The following is a 9,301-nucleotide window of genomic DNA, read 5'->3' on the forward strand; positions in this document are numbered from 1 at the left end:
TATGTATTTTGTACGAAGGGCAAAACAACAAAAATCAACAACTAGCACTAGGGACTATGTCAATAGGTTAGTACCAAAAAATGATATAAAATTGCTATAGAATGATTATGAAACATCCAAAAATGATAACATAACAGCATGGAATAATAAAAAATTATAGATATGTTGGAGACGTATCAACGAACACGGAGAAGTGGAGGATAAGTTCGTCGATTTAGATCTTCTGCACCATAACTCGACGGTAGAAGACAGCTACATTGGCGCCAGAGTGAAGATATCTGCGGCCGACGCGAGTACAATGAAGAGGAGGTTGAGGCAGTGAATATCTTCCTCTTCGACGGTGATGAGTTCCAGCAATGGCCCTAGGTCTGAGCTCGAGCGATGAAGAGTGAGATCGAGAGGAAGAGAGCTACTAAAAGGGATGAATGGGGTATTTATAGCTCACGTGAAAACGGCCCGACCAGAATTTATTGGACCAAAAATCCCGTGACTAATCCCCTCTGCGTGACATGTGTGTTAGAGCATATTTCTACATATGTGGTTTTGGTAATTGATGACAATCCCTATGGACTAATGGTAGCCTTAAGTTATATTCAAAGGATTTGTGCATATGCACTTCTTGAAGTCCATCTGTTGGTTTCAACGAGTTTATGTGATGACCAAGGTGGTATTCAAGGTATTATCCAAAGAATGTTCATAAAGACACAAGGCTGATCAAGACTAAGACAAAGAGTAAATCAAGTTGATCAACACACAAAGCGTACAAGATATACCGAGAGGTATCAAGTGATCCCATGGTATGGTGCGAATTGTCCATTACGCTTTTGTGTACTAACCCATGGTCTTCGTGAGAGGTCTATTAGGAAGATCTCATTCAACCCATGAAGCATGATATCAAGTGGTGATCGTCATCAAGATTTCAGTGTGCAAGTGATACGTCCCAAACGTATCTATAATTTCTGCTTGTTCCATGATCTTTTGGGTGACATTGTTATATGTTTTGCTACACTTTTAAATATTTTTACACATATTTGGACTAACCAACTAACTCAGGGCACCCAGTCCCAGTTTCTGTTTGCTGATGCGTTTTTTGCAGGGGCTTTTATCCAAATTTCTAGAGCCCCAAAAATCCCGAGAAAAATATATAAAAATCAGCGTGACGGAAGCTTCTGGAGCACCGAAGATGGGCCACAGGGGAGCCAGGGGCTGCCTAGGCGGCCACCCTACGCGGCCTGGCCCCTGGCCGCGCCCACCGGCCGCCTGGGTGGGACCCACCTCCTCTGATGCCCTCCTTTGGCCTATATTTACCCCTCCGATCGGAAACCCTTCCATCATATCTAGAATAGTGAATTTCTCCATCGTTCCGCCGCTACAGCGCTTCCGAGATCGGGAGCATCAGGAGACCTCTTCTCAGCACCCTACCGGAGGTCGGATTGACCTCCGGGAGCTTCTCCACCACCAAGGACGCTTCCCGGACGTGTCATATCTAGTAGCTATGTGATGTCTTCTCTCCAATCGTGTGCTTCAATGATTAGCCCTTGTGAGGTGCCCTACATGATCAATGCATCTATGTAATTTTCCTGCTATTGCTATGCTCGGTTTTCTGGGATCCGATGGATTATGAGATTATGTTCAGATTGTGATGAATTATATATTTGATTATCCTTTTATATTATGTTCTTTAGTGATTCATGCATGTTCTCCGTTGCTCTTTATTGCTTTGGCCGAGTAGTAGATTGTAACTCCAAGAGGGAGCGTTATGCATGATTGTGGCTTCATGCCCCCTGATGTCTAGCTTGACTGACAGAGACATGAGACTAGGGGATGTGCTGTTTCCACCAGGGAGAAAACAACAGTGCTTTTGACCACGGTTGCAAGGATTGTTTACATTACACATAGTTCGTTAATGCAGTTGTCCGTTGCTTTGAGTTTACACTTTGGGTGGGGCTCGAACTTAATACCAGCGAGATGTTCTGGATAGATATCTCAAGGTGGATGATTAGTAAGTAGATGCTGATGAATAAACGGTCTACTTGTCTTGGCGTACCGCCCATTACTATTGAGCCTCTAACTTTGAAGTAGCATAATTAGCATTGTGGTGCGTTTATAATTCTGTCAATTGCCCACCTGTAATTTGTTTACCCAAGTATAGTTGTTTATTGTCTTTTGGGAGAGGGACATCACTAGTGAACATCACGTGACCCAGGTCTATATCACCACCATTGCTTACACCTCCAACATTTACTGCTTTCATTTACTTTTCTGTTGCAATCACTATCACTATTCCCGCTTGTGTTTTGATCCTTTGCGAACTACAAGGTCTGAGAGATTGACAACCTCTCTGTACTCGTTGAAAGCAAAGTTACTTGTTGTGTGTGCAGGTCCACGTCTTCTGCTAGCGCCAGAGCAACAAACACCTACTTGTTGATCCTCGGAGTCCTCCTGGTTCGATAAACCTTATAGTCTTTGTGTAAGGGAAACTTGCTGCTGACTACATCTCCACCTTCCACTTGGGGTAATCAACGAGGGGCGAGAAGTATATTCATCAACTCGTCATCAAGCAAGTTTCCGGCGCCGTTGCCGGGGACTCCAGTCCTCAAGATAGGGGAGTTGCATGCTATATTTTACCTTTTATTTTTAGTCTTGTTAGTTTGCTTTCTAGTTTTTGCTTTAGAGTCTTATACCAAAAACCACAAAAAGTTTGGTTGATTTGCTTTTAGTTGTCTTTTCTACTTAGTCCAACATGTCAGGGTTTGATGCTTTGAGGAAATCCGAGGTCCTAGATTTCCATCAAAGGAATGGAGAAAATATGAAGGAGGCTTCGTATAGAATTTCTGAAGCACATAAAAGAATTATGCCTTGGATACCTATCAAAATTGTGCTTAGAAATTTTTATCATGGTCTTTTGATACGTCCCAAACATATCTATATTTTCTGTTTGTTCCATGAACTTTTGGGTGACATTGTTATATGTTTTGCTACACTTTCATACCTTTTTACACATATTTGGACTAACCTACTAACTCAGTGCACCTAGTGCCAGTTTCTGTCTGCTCATGTCTTTTTTGCAGGGACTTTTACCCCAATTTACCGAGTCCCAAAAATCTTGGGAAAAAAAAATAAAAATCAGCGTGACGGAAGCTTCAAGAGCACCAAAGGTGGGCCAAAGGGGAGTCAGGCGTCGCCCAGGCGGCCTCCCTACGCGGCCTACTCCCTGGCCGCGCCCACAGGCCGCCTGGGTGGGGCCCACCTCCTCTGGTGCCCTACCTTGGCTCCTATTTTTACCCCCGTGGAGGAAACACTGATTCTGAAACCCTTTTCTCTAGAAGCAATCCCGATCTCCGCCGCTATCGCCAACAATTTTCGGGGGACCATAATTCCTGTGTCGGCACCCTGCCAGGATGGGGAAGTGACCCCGGATTCATCTCCATCGTCGGTGCTTCCTCCCTCCATGAAGCGGGAGTAGTTCCTCCTCGAGGCCAAGGTCTTCTACAGTAGCTATGTGGTTAATTCTCTCTCCCATGATGTCATCTTGATTGTGATCATAGGCTATGTTGATCTAGGGTGATCCCATGATGTTTCCCCTTCTTCTATGTATTGGCTTGATGTACTCACTTGATCTTATCTAGTATAGTCCATGAGTTCTTGTATCTTAATTGCAGGGTTGCTTGAGAGACCATCTTCAACCTCTACTTCCATGAGTTCGATAAACCTTAGGTCATCCACTTGAGGGAAATTGTTGGTGTACTACAAACCTCTCGCTTGGAGACCCAACATAGTCTACAAGAATAGAAGCCTGCATAGACATCATCTTTTTATTTGGAGAAAATATGAATAATATTTTGATGATTCCAATGACTTTGGTGAATTTTGATCCTCATTTTTGCATCATGCCTAGCTGAAAGGCATAAAAGAAAACGCTTGTTGGGAGGCAACCCAATTTTTTTACTTTCATTTTTATTAGTCTTGATGCTTGTTTCTACTATAGAAACATCATTATATCTTTATTTTCAAGCTTTGTGCCAAGTTTTAGCCTCCGATTGCAAGAAAGTTCAAAAACCGTGACATGCTGTCTAGAAACAGATTTTGTCTGCTTGTCGGAACAATTCGCCAAAACTCACCAGATCATATTTTTGATCTGATTTTTTTACAGTATGCTCTATATAATTGTCTTTTTGGCATCTGTTCTTAGGTTTCTGATTTAAGTTATAGAAGTGCCCCGAAAATATTATTTAATACCTGCTAGTCTGTTTTTTCACAGATTCTGCCACGTTTTGCGTTTTCATCATTTTGCAAATCTTAAGCTTGCTTTTTATTTGCAAAAACCTATTGGCAACCTTTATAAACAGTAGATCTTCATGAAAATCTTTATTTCCAGTATTTAATAAATTATGTTATCATGGGCACTAACCAATCTAATCAGCTTATCATGAGTTTCGTATGAAGGGAGTTTTCAAGTATGCGATGGAAGATGATGAAAGAAGATCCAGGAGTGTCAAGCACTCAAGCTTGGGGATGCCCCCATGCACCCCAAGAAATATTCAAGGAGGCTCAAGCGTCTAAGCTTGGAGATGCCCCCGTGCATCCCCTTCCATATCAACAATCATGAGTTCGTTCATCTCCATGCTATATTTTTATCACTTCATATGTTATGTGATATGTTTGGAGCGTCCCGCTCTTTACTTTTTTATTTTTTTAGTTTTGCTTGCTAGTCGGAACCTAGCCTTTCTTGTTGGGAGAGAAACACGATCCACTCCACCCTAGAATACAACATAGGTTTTTATGCTTATATTTTTTTTGTGTTCTCTATCTTTTCATAGTTGTTGTCATGCTTAGCTCTTAGTTTTCATGTTTTATCTTTTTAAGAGCTTTTATTTAGGTTGCTTTTGGAACTCTCTTGAGTTATCATGCTTATCTTATTTAGAGAGTTGGCTTGTTGCACTGAGTTGTGTGTCTTGCATGAGTAGGTAATTGAGGTTGCTATTTAAGTATAGTAGTAACTTGCAATAGTTTTGAGGTATTGACTCGAGTAATGTTTGGACTATGGTGCCAAGAGCTTGAGCCTATTAGTGATAGGTGTCGTATTTTGGGAAATCCGTGTGTTTTCCAAAAACTAAAAATTAGTTGAGAACTCTAGCTACTAGATTGACCGCTAACCTCTCGAGGGGTTGGAATATATAGAGTACCCTCACGTTACCATGGGTAGAGGATGCGCAAGGATAACCAAACCCCCAAACACACCTCCTCGGGGTACTTGTCTCTTTGTGAATTTCCTAACGAGATAGAGAGTTACCGATAACAATTTTATGAGTTCTTCAGACTAATGCGAGTATTCGATGGTTCGCACTTCCACCATCCATATTTTGCTAGCCTCTTTGGTACCGTGCATTGCCCTTTCTCATCTTGAGAGTTGGTGCAAACTTTGCCGGTGCATCCAAACCCTTGGCATGATACGCTCTGTCATCATAAACCTCATTATATCTTTCCTCGAAACAGCCACCATACCTACCTATTAAGGCATTTCCATAGCCTTTCCGAGATACATTGCCATGCAACATCCACCATATCATGACTTGATCTTCATGTCGCACATGCTTTTGCTTGATCGAGGAGCCGCATGCTAGTTGGGCCTTGCCCTTATTATTGCTACATGACGCGCTAGTATCATTGCATATCCTGCTACACTGGCAGAGGCATACATTTGCATACATCATGATAGTTTTCATTTGTCTTTATGTGAGTACTTCTTATAAAGTGTGATGATCTTCTTTTTATTCTTGTAAAACATAGAGTGTTGCCCTTAAGTGAGGAAAAGATCCCAAAGAAGACAAATTAAAATATCCCAATGGGGACAAATGAGAGATAAATAGAAAGAGCCAAAGAGGCCACAAGAAAGAAAATAAAAAGAAAGAAAAAGAAAATAAAATAGAGAAGGGGGCAACACTACTATTCCGTTTGCAAGATCCACACTCGTACTCCATTGTTATATATGTACTCCATAGAGATTATCATTCATGCAAAACTGTGTGGGGACCCTCACACTATAGAACTTGGCTTGTATATTCCAATGATGAGCCTCCTCAAATGTGCTCTAGGTCTTCATGAGCAAGCAAGTTGGATGCACCCCAAGTAGTTCCATTGGAGATCTTACCTTAGCTCATATGTGCATCCGTTACATGGCAATCCCTACTCCTCACATCATATCTATCATTTGGCTTTCTCTTGCCTATGGTTTTCCTCATTGATGTGAGCCTTTCACACCCTTTTTGTCTTCCTTCCCCATCATTGAGAGGATCATTTTGACATGTGCCTGACTAGTGGTCTGGGGATGAGTCAAAATAAGATTCCGAAGGAGACCAAGTGTGAAGTTTAGTAGATTGAGTTCTCAATTTAAAAAATATTTTATGTTCTAAACCCATCTCACATTTCTTGCATGCAAACACCATTTGGAGACATTCGAGTCACAGACAGCGAGAGCTCTTGCACCTTTATGTTCTTACTTTGTTAATTTCAATAATAGATATAGACTCTTGCTTGTTATTGTCTTGACTTGAATTGCATATCTTACTATCTTTACTTTGAAATTCTTATATGTGTGTTAGCATGTCACCATAGAAATTATTTGTGTTATCATTTACCTACTCGAGGACGAGGAGGAATTAAGCTTGGGGATGTTGATATGTCCCAAACGTATCTATAATTTTTGCTTGTTCCATGATCTTTTGGGTGACATTGTTATATGTTTTGCTACACTTTTATATCTTTTTACACATATTTGGACTAACCTAGTAACTCAGTGCATCCAGTGCCAGTTTCTGTCTGCTGATTTCTTTTTTGCAGGGGCTTTTACCCAAATTTCTAGAGCTCCAAAAATCCCGAGAAAAATATATAAAAATCAGCATGACGGAAGCTTTCGGAGCACCAAAGATGGGCCAAAGGGGAGCCAGGGGATGCCAGGCGGCCACCCTGCGCGACCTGGCCCCTGGCCGCGCCCACAGGCCGCCTGGGTGGGGCCCACCTCCTCTGACGCCCTCCTTTGGCCTATATTTACCCCTCCGATCGAAAACCCTTCCATCATATCCAGAATCGCGAATTTCTCCATCGTTCCGCTGCCGCAGCGCTTTCAAGACCGGGAGCGTGAGGAGACCTCTTCCAGGCACCCTACGGAGGGGGATTAACCTCTCGGAGTTTCTCCACCACCATGGACGCTTCCGGGATGTGTCATGAGTAGTCCTCCTTGGAACATGAGTCCATGACCAGTAGCTATGTGATATCTTCTCTCCAATCTTGTGCTTCAATGATTAGCCCTTGTGAGTTGCCCTACATGATCAAGGCATATATGTAATTTTCCTGCTATTGCTATGCTCGGTTTGCTGGGATCCGATGGATTATGAGATTATGTTCAGATTGTGATGAGTTATATATTTGATTATCCTTTTATATTATGTTCTTTAGTGATTTATGCATGTTCTCCGTTGCTCTTTATTGCTTTGGTTGAGTAGTAGATTGTAATTCGAAGAGGGAGTGTTATGCATGATTGTGGGTTCATTCCCCCTTATGTCTAGCTTGGGTGATAGAAACATGAGACTAGGGGATGTGTTGTTGCCACGAGGAAGAAAACAACGGTGCTTTTGACCATGGTTGCAAGGATTGTTTATCTAACACATAGTTCGTTAATGCAGTTGTCCGTTGCTTTGAGTTTACACTTTGGGTGGGGCTCACAACTTAATACCAGCGAGATGTTCTTTATAGATATCTCAAGGTGGATTATTAGTAAGTAGATGCTGATGAATAAATGGTCTACTTGTCTTGGCGTACTGCCCATTACTATTGAGCCTCTAACTTTCAAGTAGCATAATTAGCATTCTGGTGTGTTTATAATTCTGTCAATTGCTGAGCTGTAATTTGTTTACCAAAGAATAGTTGTTTATCGTCTTTTGGGAGAGAGACATCACAAGTGAACATCATGTGACTCAGGTCCATATCACCACCATTGCTTACACCTCCACCATTTACTGCTTTCATTTACTTTTCTGTTGCAATCACTATCACCATTCCCGCTTGTGTTTTGATCCTTTGCAAACTAAAAGGCCGGAGAGATTGACAACCTCTCTGTACTAGTTGGGAGCAAAATTATTTATTGTGTGTGCAGGTCCACATCTTCTGCTATCGCCAGAGCAGCGGACACCTACTTGTTGATCCTTGGAGTCCTTCTGGTTCGATAAACCTTACAGTCTCCGTGTAAGGGAAACTTGCTGCTGACTACATCTCCACCTTCCACTTGGGGTAACCAACGAGGGGCAAGAAGTATAATCATCAACTCATCATCAAGCAAGTTCAAGTGAAGAATCACGAAAATGTCATGCTTGAAGCTTGTCGTCCATTGTGGTGGCAACGGACTTGTGAAGATGTGCTGAAGAGTGGCTCACCCATAGTGAGTATGGGGGGGGGCAATCAACTAGTCTTCATTAAGAAAACGCAATCAAGAAAGGTGGTCCATATTGAGGAGGTTAAGATCGTCATCATCTAGATCAAATGGACTATGTGAAAGGTATAGGTTTTCCCTTTGCTAGGTTTTTATATTTTAGGATAGATTGTCGTACCGTCAAGGGGGGCTCTCAAGTGAGTATCTTGATTGTATCGTTAGTAGAGAAGTCAAACCATTTGCACCCTTGAATCATATTTCTTGGTTCTTGTTTGGTGTTTATCTTTCTAAGTTTTAGAGCTCATGGTCATCTTTATGACAAGCTCGAGTTCATCGAAAACGGAGTTCATGTGCATCTTCTATGATGTTTTTGATGTTGGAGTTTTTGTCTGTTCTTCATTCATATAGGTTTCACATATCTATTTCATTAGCATTTTCATAACTACATGTTTCATATTTCTGTTTGGATAGTACTTGTGGTGTGCTATTCAACAAGCTTGAGTTTGCTCAATTCGCAGCTCATACGTGAAAGTTATGACAGTTTCAATGCATAGCTGTTTTTCTCTAATCACACGGTAGTAACGCTCGGTACCACGGTAGTACCGCTTGGGCGGTACTTCCAATGTGTACTAGCGCTGCTACTTCTGCTTAAGTTTCCCGTTTTTTCCGATTCTGTTTAGGAATTAATCTTGAGTGGAAGTTTGAAGCAGAAGTACCACCCGCGTGGTACTACTGCTCTCGGTACCGCGGTACTACCACTTATCATTGGGTTCTGGACTCTTACTGCTTCCCAGCGGAAGTACCGCTAGGCAGGGTGGTAGTATCGCTCCGGCGGCACTACCGCATCGAGGTTTCTGCCATTTTGCTCATGTTTCC

Source organism: Hordeum vulgare, chromosome 5H (assembly GCF_904849725.1).
Source record: "Hordeum vulgare subsp. vulgare chromosome 5H, MorexV3_pseudomolecules_assembly, whole genome shotgun sequence".
NCBI classification, from domain to species: Eukaryota; Viridiplantae; Streptophyta; class Magnoliopsida; order Poales; family Poaceae; genus Hordeum; species Hordeum vulgare.